Below are 25747 nucleotides of genomic sequence, written 5' to 3' on the forward strand. Positions count from 1 at the left end.
AATACCTTGTTTCATAAGTAAATCGCAGTCAAGACTTAAAAAAGAAAACTGCAAGAGTAAGCCTGAGGATCTCATATGCTTATATGGATTTTACCTTGCACCTTCCAGGGGACTTTGGGCAGTTTTCTTAATTAGGACTATACCAATACCCTTTGTCAAAGGGAGCTGTGGTCAGGCACCTGGTGGATAGACCTTGAAACTAAATGATTTGTTGTTCTCTGTGCTGTCTCCCTGACAGCTGGAGTTACCCGCGTTGCTAGTTGTTATAGAAGATTTTTTCTATTACCAAATTACATCTGAAAAATAATCAATACTCATTATGTTATGGTGTGGAATCATGCAAGTAGGTGCCTTCTGAGCTTCTAACTGACATGCATCAGGGTCCTAGACAAGTTTCACAATGCTAGGTCATAGGAAAATGAATTAGTGTTATTGGAGGAAAGGGAAACTTTCAAGGTCAGGCTCAGCAAGAAAAGAATGAAAAGCAAGAGTTTTCCCGATTCTCCTGCCATCCCACAGTGAGGCTTGCCAGAAGAGGGCCTGTGCCACCCCATAGCAACCGTCCTTCCTAGAGTGGAAGCCAGAGCAGCCTTGTTGGTATATATGTGGGGCCAGCTACTTATAGGTTGACGGGAAAAAGGCAGTCCCGTGCAGCTAATAAGTTGTCCAGGCCTCTCAGAGGGAGAGAGTCCTGCTAATTAGACCACGAAGGAAAAGAACAATGAACTGAAATTCAGGAGTTCTAAGCCCTGGTTCTATTCCAAGCTACCTGTGGGGCTCAAGAAGTTTATGCACCCACTTGATCTTCAATTTCCTCATCAGTTAAATGAGGGGATAGGGTCATCCTCAAAGGTTGTTTTCAACTCAAAAAGTTTAGTTTTGCAAAAGCCACTTTGCAAAACTTATGAGGCAGCATGGAAATCAGCAAGTAAAGCTTACTATGTCAGAAAGCAAATTTGTTTATTGCAACAGAAACCGCAAATAAGCCACTAAGGGTGGCTTAACAAGATGCACAGGTTTTACTTTCTCGTGTAACAAAATAGGCAGAGTAATGCAGGAAATGTGTGGCTCCAGAGGGCTCGGAACTCCGGCTCCCACAAGCCTGCTTCTGCCCTTCTCTTCCTTTCACTAGAGTCACTGTCCCCCCCCTGCCTCGGGATGCTCCCCGCTGCATCCACCCTGCACCCACAGGGGAGGGGTAGAGTAGGGAGGTGGAGCCCACTGCCTTGAAGCATATGAAGCATATGAAATGGCTGTTGCTCATCACTCCAGAGTACACACTCATGCTTGGTTACAAGGGAAACTGGGAAATTGAGTTTGTTTTCTTATGTGGCCGTGAACCGTCTAAAAAGAAATTCTGTTTGGTTACAAGAGAAGGGGAGAACTAGCTGTTTGCCATGGTCAGGGGCAACCAGAAGCTTACCACCATCTCAGTTTTTGGTTCTTTGGGTAGACCCCCCTTTTTTTTCTTTAAAGATTTTATTTATTTATTCATGAGAGACACAGCAAGAGGCAGAGACACAGGCAGAGGGAGAAGGCTCCCTGCAGGGAGCCTGATGCAGAACTCGATCCCAGGACCTGGGATCCCCTGAGCCACCAAAATGCCCTGGATGGACCCTTTTTAACACAAATATTTGACTGCTCACAATGCCCTGCTCTCAGTCATTCTCTATCAATTCAAAGGTGCATCATTATTACTTGTACATAGTATCTCATGGGAACTCTGAATTACACGTTGAGAAAATAGTCTTAGTAAACTTCTTCCCACCCTTATTTCAGTTGCTTTGCTTCACTTTATCCAACAGTAAAGGCAAAGATCTAAAGACCAGTGATGTTACATGATTTTTCCATCTCTCAAATGAAAAGACAAGTGGGCTTGTGTTTCATGTGTTTGGTTCTCTGTGCTCCCTGGGATTCAGAGCTAATGTTGTGCATAAGGCCCCAGAGAAGAGAGCAGAAAAGAGAGGCCAGATTCATGTTCATAACTTGGGAGAGATATGTGTCACTTTAAGGTATTAGGATAGTGTGATAATGAGAAAAAAACAGAGCTATCTAAATTTTCTTTAGTTCAGCCAGCCTTTCTTCTCATGGGGTGCACAAGAAATCTAGAGACCCAAAGGACTGAGGCAAAAGGGAAATAAGGTACCATTTATGAGTACCTCTGGGGGACTCTAGAGTAACTAAATTCAGGTAAAGTTAGGCCTGAGGAGCCAGCAGGTCCTTTTTTCTTTTCTTTTCTTTTAATAAGATTTATTTGTTTGTTTGAGAGAGAGAGAGAGAAAACACACATGATTGGGGGTGGGGCAGAGAGAGAATCTCAAACAGACTGTGCGCTGAACATGGAGCCCCATGCGGGGATCGTTCACATGACCCTGAGATCATAACTTGATCCAAAATCAAAAGTCAGACACCCATCCATCTGAGCCAACCAGATGCCCTGCAGATCCTTTGTAACCCCTGGTAGGTCACCACCTTTTAGTTGTCCAGCCTGTAGCCTGCTGAGATCAGCCTACCACAGCACCCATAAAGAGAATGTCTACACAAAGAGATGCAAGGCAGAAAGAAAAAGGCAAATCTACCTACTACGAGCCTGTCACTCTGCTAGATAGGATGAAAAAAGCGCAGGGAAAGATTGGCCCTGGCCCTGTGGAGCTCATGTTCTGATGGGGGAAGGCAAACAATGAACAAGTAAACAAACACATAAACCAGACAACTTGAGACAGTGTTAAAGTGCCCCCAAGGAAATGACTCCATGATCTTATGGAGAGGGATAGGGTGATGGTAGAGAGACCACCTGAGAGAGAGTGTGGTCAGGGGGGGGCCTTTCTGAGGAGGTGACATCTGAGGTGAAGCCTGAAAGGTAAAAAGAAGCCACTCATGTAATGACTTGAGAAGAACAGTTCAAGCACAGGGAACCCAAATCCAATGTCCAAATAATGACAAAACAGAAATGAATAATTGACTGTTTCTTAACATTCTCATGGATTGGAGTTTATAATTTATAAAAAGGGACCATATTTAATTACCATATTCACTTGTTTGTTTATAAGATCACTGAGTTTTGGGAGAGAGAGTATGACATTCTGAGCAATTACATTTTTTTTAATCAGTAAATCCTATAAAGTTGATATAACTCCTTTCATAGCTCTAGATTGATCACAAGGTATAATTTTATTTGACTGCTTATAAAGCTTCTGACCAAGAAACAAAAACAACAAAAAGCACTGACTAATCAAAGAACATTAATGCCTACATCATTTTCTATCTCATTTTTATTTAAATAATCACACTGGGCCAGAATCTAGGACACTTAAGTGAGCCAATTTCATTATTTTAAAAATATTGCTGAAAAGAATCCCAATATATGATGAAAAAATGTTTAATATTTCCTTCAAAGTGTTTGCTGTTCCCAGTATATAGATTGGAGAAGGAAATCTGAACCAATTTTCGCAAGTAATATTTCAAGATTTCTTCTAGAAAAGTGTCTAATTTACTTTAAAGGTAATTAAGGAATAAGATGTTACCAGACATCCAGTAAAATAAGCTGTTCGTGGTGGAATTCACCAATACTTTGTATTTCGTGTTGTTCCATCTGATAGTGATCTTGAAAGGACCATTCTATTAGCTATCTATGGTGATCTTTGTATAATGAGACCAAAGTAAAAAAGATTTATAGTCCTATTGAGTAGAATAAGATCTACTTATCTGATTACTGTTACCTTTTACAAAGTAGATCTTGAATTATACAATTTTTGTTTTGCTTTGTGGCCTACCTTTTATATTTTAGTGCAAACCTAAGTCCTAACTACTTTTTTTGTTTTGATAAAATATGCATAATAAAATGTACCATTTTAATCATTTTAAGTGTACATACATACAGTTCAGTGGCATTAAGTATATTCACATTTTGGGCAACGATTACCCTCATGTATCTCTGGAATTTTCTCATCTTCCCAAACTGAAATCTGGTACCCATTACACAGTAACTCCCCTTTCCCTCTTCCCTGACCCCCTACCAACCCAGTCCTTGGCAAAAATCTTTCTACTTTATGATTCTATGAATCTGACTATTCCAGGTACCTTAATAAGTGGGATCATGTAATATTTGTCCTTTTGTGTCTGGCTTATTTCAGTTAGCATAATGTTTCCAAGGTTTATCCGTATCATAGCATTTATCAGAATTCCATTCCTTTTTAAGGTTGAATAATATTCCATTACAAGTATATATCACATTTTGTTTATTCTTTTTTATCAGTGGACATTCGGTTGTTTCTACCTTCGACTATTGTAAATAACACTGCTATAAACATAAGTGTACAAATATCTGTTCAACTCCCTGTTCTCCATTCTTTCAGGTATATACTTAAATGTAAAATTACTGGATCATATGGTAATTCTTTAATTTTTTAAGGAAACATTACACTGTCTTCCACCTAATTAGGGAAGACGGTTTTGTGTTTCATAACGGAAGACTACTTAGCATAGTGGATAAAACCATGGGCTCTGCTAGTAGACACACTATACACAGGTTTAAATCTCAGCAGCACCACAGACTAGCGATCTAGGTGTTTCTACAAGAAAAGTAAATCAAAGGAGACATGTTCTGATCGCCCATCATCAAACACAAGAGTCAACTTGACTAATTATAAAGTGTTTTGAGGGAACTTGAAATGCACCATGGAAGAAAAAGTTCCCAAACCTAAGTATTTACTAGTGAATCAATGTGGAAAAACAAAACAAAACAGAATGAAACCAAAAAACAAAAAACACCCAACTTTCTATTCTGCAAGTTACTAAACCTCTGTAAAGCCTCAGTTATTTCCTATATAAAATGCAAATGATAATCAGGCATCCTTCCTTGGGTCATTGTGAGGTTACAGTAAAAACAAGACAAGTAAAACAGTGAGGTGTCTCAAATAAGGTAATTGCCCAATTAATGCTAGTTACACTATTATTACTAGGAAAGTCACTTAGCATGAACTTTGCTGTACTTCAACCTCGAAAGACACAAAATTGATTAGATGCAGCTCTTGTAGATGCCATAGTTAGTTAATATGACCTATTCACAATTCTGTCAATGAAATTGAACTGACAGGATGGCAGATTGTATGGATTCTGTGAAAACCTATATAAAAGTCCTTTAAAAAGAAGCCAAGTTAATGATTTCACAAAAACATAATTTCATCTGGTTTCTTCTTTCATCCTTCCCCTGGGGTGACTGTATTTTCATTTCAGGCAAAATCAAAAACCCAGTAGGCTGAAAAATCAATAAACTGTACTTTTTCTGATTTAAGCCCAAAGCTGACTATTTAAGTAAACCCGTTTGATCAACAGACACAGTGACAAATGCGCTCCCCCATACCCAACTACCATATAGATACTCTGAGAAATAATTAAGGATATGAAAAGACATTGTAAGTTTTCTGAAAGTAAAGAATAAGCTTGTTAAATGATATTTTTTAATGATTGTAACTTTTTCTTTAAATCTGCTTTATTTCCTCTGAACAAAGTGTTTTTGTTTTGTTTTGCTTGGTCTTTTTTTTTTTTTTTTTTTGGCTTGTTTTATTAAAAAAAAAATCAACATTTGAAAAGCCTGCTCATTGAGGTTTTCAAGGTGATTTAGAAAAGAAAAACTCAAAAAAAAAAAAGAAAAGAAAAACTCTTGAATATCAGAAGGTAGACTTGTTTGTAATTCAGGGTCTAGGCAACAGGAGAGGGTCGTGCAATCATTGTAAGTAATATGTGTTTCTAAGCATACACATAGAATGTAGAGGTGATAAAATTGGTTTAGTCAAACCCAGGGACAATTTTCTTCTGGAGTGTTAAAGCTAAGAAAAATTGGCTTTAGGTTAAAAGCTGCTGAAAAAGTTCATCAATGCCCTGAGTTTGCAGAGAGAGCCAAATTATTGCATTATTCTTTGGAGTTGCTGAAAACTTACTGTTCTACTTTCATTTGGCAACACTTGTGTCCTAGGCTCTGTGACTGGTTCCAGTTTTCCTACATCTTTGGTGGCAGAGGCAATGGGTCCTTCAAAATGTTGGGCCAAAAAAATTGACCACAGATTTGCAATGCAAAAGAAATGGGAAGTTACTGAATTGATTCCAAGAAGGAAGGACTTTGAAAATCTCCTCTGTTATTTTAATGTCTACGCACTGCATTTTGTACCCACTTGGAGAGGCAAATGAATTTCAGACTTTCCCCCCTCAAATGTGAATCAGGTTGTCTCATATCATTTAGTATTTTGGATTAAAATTATTGGGAAGGGGATCCCTGAGTGGCGCAGTGGTTTGGCACCTGCCTTTGGCCCAGGGCGCGATCCTGGAGACCTGGGATCGAATCCCACATTGGGCTCCCAGTGCATGGAACCTGCTTCTCCCTCTGCCTGTGTCTCTGCCCCTCTCTCTCTCTCTCTCTCTGTGACTATCATAAATAAATAAATTGAAAAAAAAATTAAAAATAAATAAATAAATAAAATGATTGGGAAGGTAGAAGGAAAATTTCTCTAGTGAGAATTGGCTTCTTAAAAAATTAAGGCACCTTGGACGGTCTAACATTGAGTTAACACATTTGTCATAAATAACCTTAGCTCTGCCAGTTTATAAGAACAGGCACTTATGAGGCGAGGGCTTTATTTCAGACAGCCAAGAAAACAGACCGAAAGGCAGAGCTAGTGATTTTGATTTGCTGGTTTCCTGAGCAGTGAGTTACGAATACATGTTTAGGAGAATCCATTCATGCTAATGTAATAAAGCTACATCCTGCCTTCATAGATTTACAGTGCTTACTAGCATGTTAAAGACTCTGAAAAGTCCTACAATATTGAAATCTCAGGATTCTGATTTTTCTGACTTACTTCAAAATGAAATCGTTTCTGTAGGAAATCTTTTAATATATTGTACCACATAATATTCTGGAGATCTCAGCTTGGGAAAGGAAAAGTCGTGATTGCATCTCTTCTTTCTCTGTTGGAAAAATGGTTTGTTCCCATGGATGTTTTTTCCCCTCTAGTTTCATGGCAGCAGATTATGACATGTCAAATCTCTACTGCTAAAGAGTGGTTATATTCTGTAAGGTTTTCTCACCATGAGTTCTTCTTGGAGCACAATTCATGTTTACTCAGGTTAATGAGTTAAACACTAGGTATCTCTATTTAATTCTGAAATGTTGATGTTACTGGTCCAAGTAGGAATTAGATTTATTTATTTTAAAGATTTTATTTATTTATTCATAGAGACAGAGAGAGAGAGAGAGGCAGAGACACAGGCAGAGGTTGAAGCAGGCATCATACAGAGAGCCTGACGTGGGACTTGATCCAGGGTCTCCAGGATCACGCCCTGGGCTAAAGGCGGCGCTAAACCGCTGCGCCACCGGGCTGCCCCAGGAATTAGATTTTAGAGACCGTTTATTTCTTCTTTATTGCTTTTTTAAACAAAGAACATTTTAGTTCTTTCCTAATTTATGAAGAAATTGTGGTGAGTTGTTTAGTATCAAATAACATTCAAGGTCTACTAATTTCTCATTTTGTCCAAAGCTATAGATATTTTTCAGTTTTCATCTTGAAACTACCTAGGTTGAAAAATAGATCTGTAAGCTGGTTTCAGTGTTCAGACCATGAGATTGGTACTCCAAGCCTACTGTCTGCAATGAGAAGGGCAGGGAAGGAGGATCCAGCTCAATGACATTAATTCAGGTTGTATGCATTATACAAGGGCTCCAACTACGCATTGCTATGTGACTCGTCATGGAAATTTCATTTGGAAACAGACACAAAAAGCCAATGATGGAATAATATTCTTGTTAAATTGGGACAGCGAGCCCTGTTTCTATGGTGAAAAACTGAAAAACATATGGTTATAGATTTTGAATTCAATAGACCAGCACTTGCTTTATTTTTTTTCTCTTAAACTATCTCTTCTTCCCTTTCTGGAGTCATTTGTCCAGTAAAATAAGTCATGTTAACCTTGCTTTATACTCGAGTAGCCTGTATTTTTTATTTCTGATTATTACTTCACATAGAGGTTGGCATACTTTTTGTGTGATGGGCCAAATAGTAAGTATCTTATGGTTTGCAGTTCAGTCTCTGCCACAACTACTCAACTCTGCCTTCATAGCATGGAAGTAGCCACAGATAATGAGAAAACAAATGAAGGTGGCTCTCTTCCAGTAACATTTCCTTTATGGGCACTGTAATTTGAATTTCACATCATTTTCACTTGTCACAAAATATTCTTTTTATTGTTTTCCAAGCATATTAAAAATACAAAAGCCATTCTTAGCTTACAAGCCATGTAAAAATAGATGGTGGGATGGATTTGGCCTGCGGGGCATATTGTGCTAAGCCTCAATCCACAGCATCCTGCAGACATTGCTTCACATATTCGGGGACCCCTCTGATACCCATCCATAGCCCTCTAGGCCTTAAACTGAGAGGCCAGGCAGGGAGACTGGTATCTGTTCTCCATAGAGGCTTAAAGTCACTCTTTACCGACTCTCTTTTGGTTGATCAGTGTGAGCCAATGGAAGGATTTGGGCCAAAAAAATCTACTGTTTTAATGGATAAAATGTATTATATTTGTATATCATTTAACTGTCATACAGATTGGGTTCAAATAAATGGGTAACAGCCTGTGATTCATCTGAATTGTCATGAGGCAGAATTTATTTCCTAGTGGGGGCATTTATTCAACAGAAGGGGCATCAAGCAATTGGAGGTATTGATCACCCCTGTTCTACCCCCACTGTTCTACTTTCTGATTTATTCTAAGGAAATAGCCAGTATATTTTTGACTTCTGAATTGGGGTTCAGGCAGCAGGAAAAGAAGCTGTTGGTGACCATTGCTTGATCTTGGCACCAGGAATGGGTGTCAGTAAATCCCAGACGCCCTGGGGCACAGAGTTTCATAAAAAGGAAGTGCTGACTATGCAAACAGATGCCATCAATTGGCCTCAGAGGCTGCTTCTCTGGAGAAGGTCCAAATACATCCTTAAAGGACTTGCCAGGCTCTACATGTATTAGTGGCCACCATTTGCTGCCAACCATTTGGAATGATTAAAGGTTAGTGAGCCAGCCAAATAATTTTTCTTCAGGGGATCAAGTGATATGCTCTAGAGCTGACCTTCAACTTTAGCTAGTATCATGGTGTCAGTTATAGGGTAAACCAGTGCTTCCCAGACACCCTCTGTGGACAAATGCCAACCTATGGCTGGCAACGCTGTCCTTTGTCTGTGGTGAAAGGAGAAAAATGAAGGCAATCCAATAAGCTTCTCAAAAAGCTAATACTACTAAAAATTTCAGTCTTAAGATTGCATGCTTTTTTGTGTATATGTGTGTTTAGTATTTAAGGATTGTGGAAATAGATATATTTTCATAGAGAGAACTTGGTGAAGTGACTTGCCTCTCTGATCCCCAGTTTTCTTGTCTGTAAATGGGGGCTAATAATTATATCTGCTTCATACAATTTTTGTGGGAATAGAAAATGATTATTCAGGGGTGCCTGGATGGCTAGGTCAGTTGAGCATCTAACTCCTGGTTTTGGCTCAGGTTGTGATCTCAGAGTCATGAGATTGAGCCTGGTGTCAGGCTCCACACTCAGTGGAGAATCTGCTTGGGATTCTCTCTCCCTCTCCCTCTGCCCCTCTCCCCCTGGCTCATGCTCACTCTCACTCCTCCTCCCCTCAAACCAATCAATCAATCAATCAATCTTTTTTTAAAAAGTGATTATCCATAAAAAGTATATACCATAGGGCCTGGCACATAGTAATTGCTCAATAAATGTTAGTAAAGCATTATCACATTATCATAATCACCTTAATTTTTAATGCTCTTACACCATGGCAAGTAAAAAAAACAAAAGCTACCCAGTGCTGGTTTTCCTTTTCTCCTCTAGCCCTTTTTTAGGGCAATGGAATTTTCTGATCTGTAAAACTCAAATGTATAATTGTAATTTTCATTGGGTTCTATGTAGATAACTTACTTAAGTGGCTGAGATAAAAAAAAAAAAAAACTGACCTATATCCATCAGGACAATGCTACTTAAGTGAAGGATGGTGCCTGGGCTAGCAGTGTGGGAAGGGAGATGGGAAGCTGAGAATTTATTCAACATTTATTTTCAGTATAAAATAATTGAAAGTCACTGGTGGTGTGAATGTGGGATGAGAAGGAAAAAACAAAATCAAGAGTGAATTCTAGGTGTTTACCTGAATAGGCAGGAAGATGGCTGTGACACTTGGCTGACACGAAGGTGGGGCACTGAGAGGCTGGGGACATATTTAGGCATTGCCGAGAGTTCTTGTTTGGGGGCACAAAGTGACCAAAACTCTAAATCATAGTGTCAGTTAGGACATTGGGACCAAGCCTTCAGAGGTGAGTGGGAAGGCTCGGGCTAGTGAGCTGAAGATGTGGTTCTTAATTCTATGGGGATTGATGAGTCTGGGCTGGGAGAGTATGTGGAAACTGAAAAGGAGAGGAACCCCATTATTGAGAAGTCAGGCAGAGGAAAGCCATCAAGCTAAGAAAAGTGAGAAGCAGCAGCCAGTGAGGAACGAAAAACCATTTATCCTGAAATTTAAGAGAGAAGAGTATTTCAAGAAAGAATGAGGGAGTAGTCACTTTTATTGAATGTTCCTATGGGGTTGAAGCCAGTGAGAAATACTTATGGGATTAGGCAACCAAGAAGAGACTGGGGACATGGATGAAAGCAGTCCAGTGGGGACGGGCAGGCATGAGGCAGATTCTGGGGAGTTGGGGGCACAGGAGAAGTGAGGCCATAGACACAGTAAGTGTCATCAACTCTTTCTTTTCAAAAAAGAAAAATTTTATTTATTTATTTATTTATTTATTTATTTATTTATTTATTTATTTATTTCAGAGAGAGAGAGAGAGAGAGAGAAAGTGAGAGCACAAGTAGGGTAAGGGGCAGAAGAAGGGAGCCCCACACAGGACTCGATCCCAGGACCCTGGGATCATGACATGAGCCAAAGGCAGATGCTTAACTGACTGAGCCAACCAGGCACCCCCATCAACTCTTTCAACAAGTTTGGTCTAAAGGGAGCGGAGAGGGCAGCCCGGGTGGCTCAGCGGTTTAGCGCCGCCTTGGGTCCAGGGCCTGATCCTGGAGACCCGGGATCGAGTCCCACATCAGGCTCCCTGCACGGAGCCTGCTTCTCCCTCTGCCTGTGTCTCTGCCTTCTCTCTCTCTCTCTCTCTCTCTCTCTGTCTCATGAATAAATAAAATCTTTAAAAAAAAATAAAGGGAGCGGAGAAATAAGCCAATAGCTGAAACTGAATATGATATTAAGGCAGAAATTGTTTTTTAAGAGGGGATCCTGATCTGAGACTACATGTCCAAGCTGCCTACCAATATAAAGGGAAGAAACTAGGAAATCGTGTGAGCAGGAACCAGGGCAGGCTGCACCCATGTGGGACCAGTACAGGTATACAGGGTCTTGCCTTCAGAAGCTCCTGCACTTGGGCTGGAATGCCCTGCAGCTGCTGCCTCTGAACTCTTGCTGATTTTATATTTGAATTTGTATTTGTGAGGTCTGATGAGATCATGGGTGATACCACAGGGGCTTGAGGGCTAGGTGCTCATGCTGCCCCCTCCCCAGGAATAGTTCTAGGTCAGTTGATCCTGGTGCCACCTTCACCCCAGCCATCCTCCATCTAGGGCAGAAGTCTGGGTGCTGATGCAGAGATGGGTGGGACGAGCATCCCCATGACATACCCAGATGGGGCATGGTGGTGGCTGTCGTTGCCCCAGGCTGGCAGTTTGTCTGGGAGGGGGGCAGCTAGAAACTGTCTCTTAGACTCTCACCCACTCCCATCTTCCTATCAAGATACTGAGTATGTCACAGAGTTCAGTTTGGAAGTAAGTGATGTGAAAGGCACTCACCACCCAGTAACATTCTTGTTAGAAGAAACAGCAGAGACCGACACCTTTATCATTGGGAGGCGCAAGAAGATGAAAGCACTGACCTGAAATCACCTAGCCACACAGCTAGATCCTGAATCTTTTCAAGGAAGCTCTAGGCCCACCGTGGAGCCTGAATCATCACCCCGAGATCAATGCTCTACCCTCTACTGACTGGGTCAGCCAGGCACCCCTAGATTTTGAATCCTGATGTCAAATGAATCTCATTTCTTTCGGTTATAGATATCCACCTAGGATGGCCAGCCAGAATGAATGTATAAAATTAAATGAGCAAACATAAGGGGATTGCTTCTCAATAAAAACATTCAATATTCAGAGATGCCTGTATAGCTTGGTTGGTTAGCGATTGCCTTCAGCTCAGGTCATGATCTTGAAGTCCTGGGATCAAGCCCCATGTCAGGCTCCCTGCTAAATAGAGAGCTGGCTTCTCCCTCTTCCTCTGCCTTTCCTCCCATTCATGCTTGCTCTCACTCACTCTCCTTCTCTCCCTCAAATAAATAAAATCATAAAAAACAAAAACAGCAAATGTCCTTTATGTGTCTCCTACTGAATCCTGCTTTCAGAGAGCTGAATCATTGTACTTCACAGTGACCTCTGTCTTCACCCCTGCTTCAACTCACACATTTATCCTTTAGACCACATGGTTCCTGAAGTGTTAAGGGTTCCATACAGTATACCTTTCCTTGTCTGGCATGAATTATGCAGTTCATCACTACTCTTGATCTTTGCTTGTCTTCCTTTATTCATCATAGATAGCAATTACTGTGACATTCATGTTTTTCCCAATTCATGATACCATCATCATCACTCATTTTTCAACCTGTATATATGAACCTAATTTGTTTGACACCTGGTGGGATAATTTTTATTTACTTTCATAAAATACTGAAGTCATTGACACTTCGATAACTTCTTCATTTTCTGTCCAGGGTATGTGTAAATAACTAGGAAAAATATTCTAAACTCAGGCATTGTTATGCATTAACAAGAATGTGTTTAATTCTTATGCTCCTAATTGGTAACTGGAATTGGCTTGCTTGCTTCCCTCAGTGGGTTTCCATCGAAGACTATGGTGCCAATATTCTCTATGATTCACCTTTTGTGAGGGTATCTAATATAAAGGTAGAGGAACTTTACTACAGCTGTTTTTAGGACATGCATATTAAATGTGTATTTAAAAGCAAGGTTTATAACTATAAATAACTATAAATAAAATTAGGAATAAAAAGTTACCTATAATGCCTCAACCCATTGATTACCACTGATAACATTTTGGGGTATTTCCCTTTGCCATCTCCATGCTGCATCCTTTCTGGCACTCCTCATCCCTCTTGCCCACTGCACTTGTTTTCCTATTTCTTGTTTAATTGACTTATTTACTTTGCTAATTGTTTTTTCCTTTCACTAGGAAAAAAAAAAAAACTCCATGAGGAGATTTTTTTTTCTCTTTTGTTCATTTTCTATCTTCAATACTTCCTTATTGAATAAATGAATCCATGAATAGTCCTAGTCCTGTCTTTCTTACCTATATGTATAAAAGGTTTCTGATATATTTGGGATGATGCACTATACACTTCTGTATCTTCATTTTCTCTTATATCATGAGTAGTTTAATCCCGGTTTTGTAAAATTTGTTGATTTCTTGAAAATATAATTTAGTGTCCATGAAATGGACATGCAACATAGACATATTATAATTTATGTAAATATATGGTTTTAAATATACCTAAGTTCTAAAATACAAAGGAATTATCTTAGAGTGCAGTTGCTTTTTTGTGATGCTGAATAATTGTTTAATCCTGAAATATATTTGGGCGGTCATAGGGAAAAGGTACGTATTGCTTATTTTGGAGTATTAAATCATTATTACATAAAATAATGTTCAAAGCATCTTGGTTGGTCTATTTAGACAGGATTAAGTTTAAGTATGAATATTATGTAATAAGTAAACTTGAATAATAATAAATAAATAAACAAATAATAAATAAACAAACTTGAATGAGGCATGAAGGGCTTTGCAGCATTTCCTGAAAGCTGACTTTTTTAAAGCATTTTTTAATGGTGGAAAATATATATTACATAAAATGTGTCATTTTAAACACCTTTAAGCATACAACTCAGTGGCATTAAGTACATTCACAAGAAGCACAATCACCACTGTCATTTCCAGAACTTTTTAATGATCCCAAACATAAACTCTGTACCCATGAAATACTGACTTCCCTGTCTCCACTCCTTCTCACCCCTGGTAACTCTATTCTACTTTCTGACTTTATGAAGTCAGTCAAAGTACCTCATGTAACTGTAATCATACAATATTTGTCATTTTGAGCCTGGCTCATTTCCTTGAGGTTCATCTTTGCGGTCTTTGAGGTTCATCCATGTTGCAGCATGTGTTAGAACATCATCCATCACTTTTTGTAGCCATATATTATTCCGCAGTACATGTACACCACATTCTGTTTATCCATTTATCTGTTGATGAACACTTGAGTTATTTCTACCTCTGGGCTCTTGTGGATAATGCTACATGAACACTCGTGTACACATATCTGTTTGAGTCCCTGCCTTCGGTTCTTTGGTGTATATTCCTAGGAGTGGATTTGCTGAGAGATATAAGTCTTTGAGTTCAACCATTACAGGTATCTGCCACATGGGGCTGCACTTACCCTTATGTGATGGTGGAAAATAAACCTTCTGAAGTATTCCCTTCAGAATACATTTCATATATTTTTTTAAGATTTTATTTATTTATTCATGAGGAGGGAGGCGCAGAGACACAGGCAGAGGGAGAAGCCGGCTCCTTGCATGGAGCCCAATGTGAGACTCGATCCCGGGTCCGCAGGATCACACCCCTGGCTGAGGGTGGCGGGAAACTGCTGAGCCACCCGGGCCACCCCAGAATACTTTTCAAGAACGAACTCTGTAGCCATCTCAGGACTACGTACCTGAGGCCTTAACCCATATATCACTGCTGGACATACTAGAGCTTTCGCTTATCCATACTGAAGGAGGAGGTAGCTTAGCAGACCAGGACCTATTATTTTATTTTCGTTCAAAATGTACTGACAACAGGTAATTTCAATTGTCAGCAGATTCTGATTCTGCACAGCTGAACTCATTCCCCTTGGTCTCCTTCTTTGAGTGCCAAGCTTGGCACCAGGGAGATACCAGACAGTTACAGAATCTCTCTTCAAGGATCTTCAGAACTGTTCTCTTGCCCTCCTCAATTAAGCTTCTCATATTTACTTCTTGAACTGTAGGAATACACTTCCATCTATTCATCAAGTTCTTGGAATATGTAAATCGAGTTAGAATAAGCCAGTCTTTCTGCTGTCTTAACATGTCATCACATTTTCTCTCCCTGAGTTTGGAGATGGACATGGAGAGCTCGTGCTACTGCCCAGTGATAACAAGCTTAGATTTTAGAGTCAGAAGCTCCAAATTAGTTTCCCATTATTACTTTCCTAGGGCTACTATAACAAGTACCACAAGCTGGATGGCTTCAAACAATAGAAATTCCCATTGTTCTAGAAGCTAGAAGTCTTAAATCAAGGTATTGGCAGGGCCATGGCCCACTGAATCTTCTAGGTGAGGATAGTTCTGGTAGCATCGTTCCAATCTCTATGTGTGTGCAAATTTCCCTCTTCTCTTCTACCCAGACACCAGGCATATTGGATTAAGGGCTCACTCCATACTGGGTTCAATATAACCTCATCTTAACTTAACCAGTTATATCTGCAACAACATCATTCCCAAGGAAGATCACATTCTAAGGTACTAAGGTAATGACTTCAACAAATCATTTTGGGGTTGCTCAACTTGTAACCAATACCCTTGATTTGACTGCTAACTCCAGCTGTTACTAGCTCCTTGACCATGAGCAAATTATCCACTCTGTTTAAGTCTCAGGGTTTTATTTGTGTTTTGGGGCTAATAAGGATTATATGAAATAATGCAAGTAAAATGCCTAGTACAGTGCTTCATATACTAAGCATTAGAAAGTGCTAATAGATTATCATTAGATTTGTGATGGGGATTTCTACATAGGGCTGTATGTTAGGATTCTGGTTTAAAGTTAACATCTTTCATTTAAAAGAGATCTGTTGTTGTTTTTAAAGACTTTGCTTATTTATTTGACACACACACAGAGGGAGAGAGAGAACAAGCAGAGGGAGCTGCAGGCAGAGGAAGAGGGAGAAGCAGACTCCCTGCTCAACAGGGAGCTCAATGCAGGGCTCAATCCCAGGACCTCAGGATCACGACCTGAGCTGAAGGCAGATGCCTAACAAACTGAGCCACCCAGGCACCCCAAAAGAGACCTAACTGTTAACATGGGATCCACAAATAGGATTCTGAGAAACTCTGTAATTTATACCAACATTAGTTTGTGTATTTGCTTTATTTTCTTTCCTGTAAAAGGGTCCATGTATTCACCAAAGCAGTCCATGCCATCCCCTCACATCTAAGAATGTGGTTGCATTCGTGGTGCTCTTGGGGCAGGAAGTTTATAGGGAATTTTGAGTATAGGAAACTTAGAGCAAAGTTAGAGAGATAGGGCTACCAGGTGGGGTAAGAGAGACCCGGGCTTCAGAGTGCTTCTCCAGTGTGGTACTTCTCTTAGGTTATCCCAATCCATCTTCATCACAAATGGAGACCAAAATATCACCACACTTATTTACAGAGCAGAGACCTGAAACTCAGCATAGTTAGAAAATTTGCCCAAGTTCACGCATCATGGAAGAGGCAGACCTGAAGCATCACCTCGCTTCTGCCTGTATCCGACGGACAGTATTTGACATTTGCAGTGTAGTTGCTCATCCTCTCCTAATGTGACTTTTAAAGTGATTCTGAGATACTAGTAAGAAAGTGATCATCATCCCCTTATTAGGTTAAGAATATGAGTCTTAAAAAAAAAAAAGAATATGTCTTAAAATGGTTTTTAAAAAACACTAGCCCAAGTCACCAAGCCAGTAAGTAGTAAAGAGATGGCTGTTTCTTGTTCCTAGTGTTAAGTTCTTTTTTTGGAAAAAAACAAAATAAAACAAAAAAACTCCAAACCCTTCTTTATTGAGTGCTCATTATATTCTTATATATTCTCAGTATACATTATCTCATTTAATCCCAACCACAGCCCAATGTAATAGGATGAGAAAATGCTAGCAAGGCTCTAGGAGAAGATGATGAGTCAAACATTTTCCTCTACTTTCATCCCCTAAGAACTGGCAGTGTCATGTGCCTCTAGAAGGACATGTGAAGGGGATAGCTGTGCATATCTTGCATAGCTGTGTAAAAACTGATCCTGTCCCTTCTACCACTAGAAAAGAAGAAAGAAAGAAAGATACTAGTCCTCTCCACCCCTGCACCATGGTTTATCCTCTGGAGAAGAGGGTCTCCTAACTGGGAAGACCTGGCACACCAAAGGCAGGGGTGCCTTATGGAAATGGAAGGATCAGTGAGGTACATGGGTGCAGGCTGGCTGCTTGGGACTTCCACCCTCTTTCCCAATTTGGCTCTGTAACACTGGCAGCTGGGGTCTCCTCTCCTCTGACAAGAGGGTAATAGAAAGTTTTTTTTCTGGAGATTTTGGCCAACCAAAGAAGGAAGATCTACAGTTATAGATATGGGAGTGTTTTGAACATCCTAGCCATCACTCTCTAGAGTGAAGCTTGCTATTGACAAGACTTACCCACAGTCTCAGAACTTCCCAACAGTACTTTAGGACTGAGCAGACAACTGAGGGTTTTCAGACACATGGGAAAGACTTCTAATGGGACAGATAAAGATTAAATTTTGAACAGAAGAAAACACAACTTAAGGAAAACTGTCAGGGATATTAAGAAATAACAACTCTTGAGGCACCTGAGTGGATCCGTCGGTTGAGGATCTGAACTCTTGATTTTGGCTTAGACCATGATCTCAGGGTGGTGGGATTGAAGCCTGTGTGGGGCTCCGTGCTGAGTGAGGAGCCTGCTTAAGATTCTCTCTCTCCCTCTTCCTTTGCCCCTCCCCCACCCCACTCCTGCTCATGTGCATATGCACTCTCTCCCTCTCTCTCTAAAAAAAAAGAACTGATTTTTTTTTAAGATTTTATTTATTTATTCATGAGAGACACAGAGAAAGGGAGGCAGAGAAATAGAAGGAGAAGCAGGCTCCGTGCAGGAAGACCAAAGTGGGACTCGATCCCGGGACTCCAGGATCACACCCTGAGCCAAAGGCAGATGCTCAACCGCTGAGCCACCCAGGCATCCCCTGATTTTTTTTAATAGAAAAAAAAATAGGATATCAAGAAAGCAACATTCAGAGAACAAAAGTTAGTATTAGGGGAAAAAATTATAGCACACAAGATTGAAAAGTTTTAAAATAAATTTAAGGAAATTTTCCAGAATGAGTAAACAGAGATAGAAAAAAGCAGGGTAAATAAAAGAAAATTTAAAGTCCAGTCTAAGAGTTCTAGTTTCTAAATAATAGAAGGTTCAAAAAAATGGAAAGAAATGAGGAAACCATCACCACTTAATTTAAAGGAAAAAAGAAAAGCCTGGAACTTAAGAACACATGTTTCAAGAATGAATAAGCCAATTCAATGCCCAGCAAAATGAATAAAAAAGCTGTATCGTTATGAACTTTCAAAGCATCCTATACAAATATACAATCCTGTGTGGTTCCAGAAAGAAGACTGTTGCATCAAAGGATCTGGCATCAAAATAGCTTTAGACTTCTCAGCAGTGACACAAAAAGCTAGAAATTAAGGAGAGCAGTGCCTTCAAAATTCTGAAGGAAGATGATTTCCAACTTAGAATTCAATAGTCAGCTGAGTTCTCAATTGAGTGTGAGTAGAATAAAATATTTTTCATATATGCAAGTATTCAAAAATTAACCTCCCATGCAGTCTTTCTTACAAAGCTATTAGAGGATTCACTCCACAAAAACAATGGAGTAAAACAAGAAGGTGGAAGATGGTGCATGCAATAAGCAGGCAATCCATCACTGTAGAGGAGCGAAGGAGATCCCTAAGATGATGGTCAAGGGGAGCCCACCATGACAGCCATGCAGTAAGATCACCAGCCCAGATGCAGTTAGGTCAGAGGGCTCTGGGAGAGCCATTTTCAGGACGCTGGCAATGGGATCAATGCTCATGAACACATTGAAGGGGAATTTAAACAACTGGAGAAGAGTTGGAAATTGATTTAGGGAAAAGGATATAGGAAAATGAGTATGTGTGTAAACAACACTATTATTAACTACAGGGAAAGCAAAAACTGTGCAAGAAAGGAAAATTAATCATGGAGTTTATGATCTAGATGCTAGGTACCATTTCCATACTCATGATAATGGAAATACTGAATGGTGATCTAATTGAAATTATTCTATCAAATATAGCTACATTGGAAAGATGGGCTCATGTTGGGGTGAGACCCCCAAGAGCTGGAAGGGGAGCTAATCCTCACCTGCCATCTTGGAGATTTAATAAGCAATGCCTAAAACTGAAAAGGAAAAAAAAATATGCCATTTAGAAGGTAAGGTAGGAACTAGCAAATATATTAGCTCAAAGAGGTATAAGTGTTAGCTCTTGGCCAGGAGAGATTGCAGAGTGAGACAAGGGTGTCAGAGGACTAAAATCAGTGGTTTATAATAAACCTTTAGAACTCATTGACTCCCCAAACTGTAGAAATGGAGAGAGAGAGAGAGAGAGAGAGAGAGAGAGAGAGAGAGAGAGAGAGAGAAATTCCTAATTTTGATAAAATTAAAAGTTTTTTAAAGAAAAATTAATAAAAATATTACTTCATGATTATCTTTAAATTATTTTTTCTTCTTTCCACTTGGTTCTGTGATTAGTTCTGTGTTTTTAATACCAAAATCACATTAGTTTTATATAAAAATAATTTTCTTTGTGAACAGAGAACTCAAGTTCAGAAATGTCAGGTGAACTTCCAAATTCCGTTCATCTTGTAAGTGGTGGAGCTAGGATTCCAATGCAGTTCTGACTCAAATAGTTTTTTTATCATTGATCAAAATATCCATTAAAAACCAAGCAGCAGGGGCACCTGGGTCACTCAGTTGGTTAAGCATCTGCCTCCGGCTCAGGTCATGGTCTCAAAGTCCTGGGATAGAGTCTGGCATCAGGCTCCCTGCTCAGCAGTGAGTGTGCTTCTCCCTCTGCCTCCTGCCCCCCACCCCTACCCCTACTTGTGCTCTCGTTCTTGCTCGCCCTCTCTCTTTCAAAAAAATAAATGAAATCTTAAAAAAATAAAAAGGAGCAAAACTGCCATGCTGCAATATTCTCTTCCCTCTCTGAAGATCCACCAAGCTTCTTTCCACACCAAACATCAACACTGGATCACTTTCATCTGTGTACATTATTTGCCTATCTATTTATTTATGCCCATCTAACTCAAGAAAGGTGCAAGACTGGATTCCTAAGGTACTATAGGAAAATAAAATGCAAATGAGATGAGGGGTATTTGATTACAAAGGATTTCTGTTCTCACGAATGCTGCTGAGTGAGTCATACTCCAGTTCCTGAGGGTATGATTTAATTTTTCCAAGGACCTAGCGGAGTCCTGGGCACGTAGATGCTCAACAGGTCATTGTTGATATGACTTGCTAACAGCTCCAGCTTCTGGAGAAGTGACTTTAGCTTCTTTCCCACTTTGCTGCGCCTGAGTGAAAAGGGTACACGTGACCTTTTCTTTGTGACTGCCTCCATCTGGGAACATAGCGTGATGACTAAACATTCATCTGATTAATGGAAGACTGCAAAATAAACTGGAAGAACCCAGAGGTTCCATTTTTTTCTGTCTTTTTACTTCCTTTCTTGGCAGACCATGCAGTATCCACTCTAAAAAATGGGCATAGTGACAGCAGAATTTAGAAGAGGGACTGGTCCCTTCTGTGTTCTGAGGATGATGTGGGAGTCTGTAGTTTTGTGTGGGCCCCTTGCTGGTACCATAGTGAGACACTTGTACTTCTGTTCAAGGATCACGCAGGTAGCCTCTGACTCCTGCTGTTAATTATCGTCCAGCTGCTGGGAGGTTACCAACCACGTCCTCACTTAGGACAGTCGGTTGTTGTAAAGTTGACAAGGTGGAGAATGGCAGGTCTCAGTACTTCTGAGCTCAAAGACTGAGGAAGTCAGTTCTTGAGGTTTAACATGTAAATCCAATGTCTGCAGAGAGACCTCAACATTCAAGTGGAGACTGACTTTACTGCCTGTCTCATTAAAAAGCATTTTGATAATAAGTTGCTGGTAAGACATTTCTAGGAGTTACCTACTGTAAATGATGATGTGTTAGGAAATCAACATAAAGGAAAAGATATTTAAATTTTTTCTTCTAAAGCCATCCACATTTTATAAAACATTGATGATGGCACATCATTGCCCCCTTCTTCCCCTTAGTAAATATTCATAACACACCTGCTACAGGCCCAGCATAGGTCTAGGCAATGTGCATATAATGACAAACGTGTCTGCTTTCACAGAGGTTACATTCTTGGCACTGTTTGTCCCATGTGAATTCTCAACATCATTTTGCCTAACGTTGTGGCAAAAAAACCAATGCTCTGGGCTGGTATCAAAGTAGCTTATCTAGTAACCGTAACAAAACCAGCAACAATAATGCTACATTTATTGAACTTATACTCTCTACTAAAGTACTTGATAAGCACCTTTGATATGGCTTATTTCACCTAGTCCTCATAGGACTCTTAGAAAGGGTACTATATATGATCACAATTTTATACAGGAGAAATAAAGACCAGAGAGGTAAACTAATTTACTAACAAGTTCACAGCTAGTATGTAGTACACCCAAACCCAAACCCACAGTTTTATGCTCTTTACCACTGGACAGGATCATAAAATTTTGAGGACTTACCTGTAAGATTCAAATTATGAAACTTGGATCCGCAAAAAAGACAAGTTCAAGTCTAAGCCCCAACCCTGGGAGATCACTTTCTCAGGTCTCTGTAACTCATCCGTAAAGTAGCAATAATATTACCACTTCACAGGTTTTGGTGGTAAAGTGTCTGGACTGTGCCTGAACATGCATACACAGAACAGATAATCCATTTAATTATCAACTTTGGCCTAAGATGTGGTACAGTGCAGGAAACAAAGGCCTATTAATTATTTAGAGACACCATTTTTTATTTGCTTCACATTCATGGGGTTGGGGGCAAAGGAAGTTTAAGGCCACTAAAACAAAATTAATTAATCAACACCTACCTATGGAGAACCTCCTCACCCTCCTTGGGAAGTGCAGTGTCCCAGTCCTCCAATGCTTGGTGGGCTGTTGAACTCCTACCCATTCTGCAAGGCCCAGCTAAAACGGTGTCCCTCCCCGAAGCTCTCTTATCTTCTACTGTTTGAAGATGCTGCTCCCCGCCCTCCCTTAGAACTCCTGTGGCTTTTATTGTACAGAGTAGCAGTTCTAAATAAGGACCCACAGCCTGGCTCCAGGCAGTTTCCATCAAAACTCCCAGGGAAGCCACATCAAAATACAAATTCCCGGGGTCAGCCCCCAGAGTCTGATTCAGCTGAGGCTCCTGAATTTGCATTTTTTAACTTATATATTTTATTTAAATTCAATTTGCCAACATACAGTATAACAACCAGTGAATCTACATTTTTAGAAGTGTGTTTTAGGTGATACTGACGGGCAGACGCACCTGGGAAATGCTGTGGAACCATACATGGCTCTCAATACATATATATTTCTTTATACTGCAATTATGTATGTATGTATTTCATTTCTTTTCCTGGGAAATTATCTTTCTGAGACTCCAATTCAATGTAGGCATAACCATGAAGAAAATCTATAGGCAAGAATACTAAGGGGCACCTGGGTGGTTCAGTCAGTTGAGCACCTGCCTTTGGCTCAGGGTGTGATCCCGGGGTCTTGGGATTGAGCCCCACATGGGGCTCCCTGCTTAACAGGGAGTCTGCTTCTCCCTCTCCCTCTGCCCATCCTCCTGCTTGTGCCCATGTGCATTCTCTCTCTTAAATAAATAAATTGGAAGTCTCTTTAAAAAAAAAAGAAAAAAAGTATTAAGAGTAAGTCCTTTTGCAACACGTTTCTCTTTTTAATCATGTCCTCTAGGATGTCTCACTTCATCCGCTGGACTAAGTTAGCTGTTCCTGCTGCACATCCCATGACACGAGGATCTCCTTACAGTAGTAGTACTTGTTTTAGTTGGAACTTTATAAGTTTTGCTAAAAAAGTAAAAATGAAAAATTGAATTATTGGCCATATATTTGGGAAGCCTAATCAGTAACCAAAGTAGGACCTGTATAAATACCGAACCACACACTTTAATGCCACCAGGGTTCCCCATTTATCCTGTGTGACTACTTTATTCTGTGTCATCTTTATTCCCTTGGGCCTACTGCCTACTGACCTGCCTTTTTTTTTGTTTGTTTGTTTTTTTTTTTTTACATTCGGCAAATTTTGTTCTTGTGTTGGGAAAGCCTTGTGATACAGGCAGAAGCATGCTTTTCCACATCAGAAAGTTCTACATTAATGTAAATATGTAGATTACAACTATGCTGGTCCTGTCCCATCTCCCAGACTGAACTTTCTGGCTAGGGGTGTGGCACAGGATGGGTGACAGATATGTGACCCACGTGTTTGGTGAGGCCGGTGTTGGGAGATGGAATCTGTGAAAAAGAGAGATCTCACCTAAAAAGAGAAGTAGGGGTGTGGACATTGTGGAGAACCTAACTGTGTGCTATCCATCCTCCTTTCTTGGGCACAATTTTTTATGTTTCATGGGCCTCTGTAATGGAGAATGTTTGAGGACATCTCCGGAGTCCACTTGAGTGGGACTTCCACCATGCTCCCCTTGCCTACTCTGTGCCTTCGGCAAAATTGTGTAATTGTTCTGCACTGTAGTTTGCTCATCTTTAAAAAATGGCAATAATAGTACTACTGTTTCATAGCACTGTTGGAAAATTGAGATAGTGTAGGCAACATGCTTAGAATAATGCCTGATATTCCTTACATAAATGTTAGAGATTAGCATTTATTAATGATTCTGTTGTGTCACTAGACCATAGGCCCCATAAAGGAAGGCAGCCTTGGCTTCTCTCCCCAGCATTTAGTACAATGCCTGGCTTCAATTGAGTCAGCCATCGGTAAATGTCAGTGAACGCAGAGTTGAGGTTAGTGAGCAATTTCTGTTTGCATCTTTACTCCCCCTAAGTGTCCCTTCTGCTATACTGGAGGAGAAAATCAAATCTATATGTTCTTCCTGGACTGGAGGGAAGAAGGGGGACAGGTAGCCAGTTACGCAGTAACTGCTTTCATATTGAGTTACCTTTGCTTTTAGAGAATCAGAGCCTGAAGCAGTGACATGTTGAAGCAGCACATTTATATATCAAATTAACATACCAAAAAAGCAGGCCTGATTTGGGCTTGACTTTTTTTCTTTAGATACATATAGTCTTATTCTCTGAAGAATTTTTCTTGGTACTCTGGGACTTATTGAGACTGTACTGGTTTAATTTGCTATCAGCTAGGGCCAAACAGCACTGGAATCTAACATTGTGCTATATATGAAAGACATTAACTAGATAAATAATCAGCATAAGCAAGATATAGAGAGGCTGCTTTATGAGGATATTCTCCAAAATCCCTTTAAAGACATTCACTTGGGGGGATCCCTGGATGGCTCAGTGGTTTAGCGCCGCCTTTGGCCCAGGATGTGATTCTGGAGACCAGGATAGAGTCCCATGTCAGGCTCTCTGCGTGGAGCCTGCTTCTCCCTCTGCCTGTGTCTCTGCCTCCCTCTCTCTCTGTGTCTCCCATGAATAAATAAAATAAAATCTTTAAAAAAAATAAAAATAAAGGCATTCACTTCTTTTTTTTTTTTAATTTTTATTTATTTATGATAGTCACATAGAGAGAGAGAGAGAGAGAGGCAGAGACATAGGCAGAGGGAGAAGCAGGCTCCATGCACTGGGAGCCCGATGTGGGATTCGATCCTAGGTCTCCAGGATCGCGCCCTGGGCCAAAGGCAGGCGCCAAACCGCTGCGCCACCCAGGGATCCCAAGGCATTCACTTCTTAATAATCACACTGGCATGGCTGCAAACAAGGAAATTATCAATTGTTTTAGCTTTCAATTTAAGAAGTACTTTTTGGAAACCTCATTATTTGGGAACCTTCAAATTCTATGTACCTTAAATAGTACAACATTATTTATTCTAAAAAAAAAAAACGTTGCAAAAACTAAAACAGCAGGATAACAATGCTTGGTCCAAATATAATACATGCCTTTAACAGTCTTGAAGAAAAAAATGCCTTTCTTGTAAAGACATAAACCCAGAGGGACACAAAAGAAAAGATTGATACATTTGACCATATAAAATTTGAATACATAATATACAAACTTAACACTTCAGCTTCTACACTATTATAAATATTTTAAAGTCAAAAGCCAGATGGAGAGCCTGGATAAAATATTCCTGAGATTTGTTAAAGGGAGACTTAACATATATAACATTTTAAGCACACTAAGCAAAAAGACAAATAACTTATTAAAAACTGGCAAATATCTATGAATAGGCAGTTCTGTGGAAACAGTACACATACAATGACATGAGGCCTTATTCATCATTAAAGAAATATAAAGTAAATCAATAATTCAAGTTTTTCTTCACCTGTCAGGTCAAAGACTGTTGGCATGAGAGTATTGGCAAGGTGGTGGACAGAATGTATTTGTACACACTATTGGCTTGGAGGAGATTTGGTGCAACATATCTGAAGGGCTAGTGTACAGTGTCTGTTAAACTAGAAATTTCACATACTCTTTGTTAGC

At 39.9% G+C, this 25747-nt stretch overlaps 1 protein-coding gene across 3 annotated transcripts in view; it reads left to right on the top strand.

The window, feature by feature from the left end:
• The window catches only part of STK32A (serine/threonine kinase 32A), a 127985-nt gene that overhangs the window by 4112 nt on the left and 98126 nt on the right, over positions 1-25747 (top strand). The gene's annotated exons all lie outside the window — the stretch shown is intronic.

The sequence above is a fragment of the Canis lupus genome, chromosome 2 (assembly GCF_003254725.2).
Source record: "Canis lupus dingo isolate Sandy chromosome 2, ASM325472v2, whole genome shotgun sequence".
Lineage (NCBI taxonomy): Eukaryota > Metazoa > Chordata > Mammalia > Carnivora > Canidae > Canis > Canis lupus.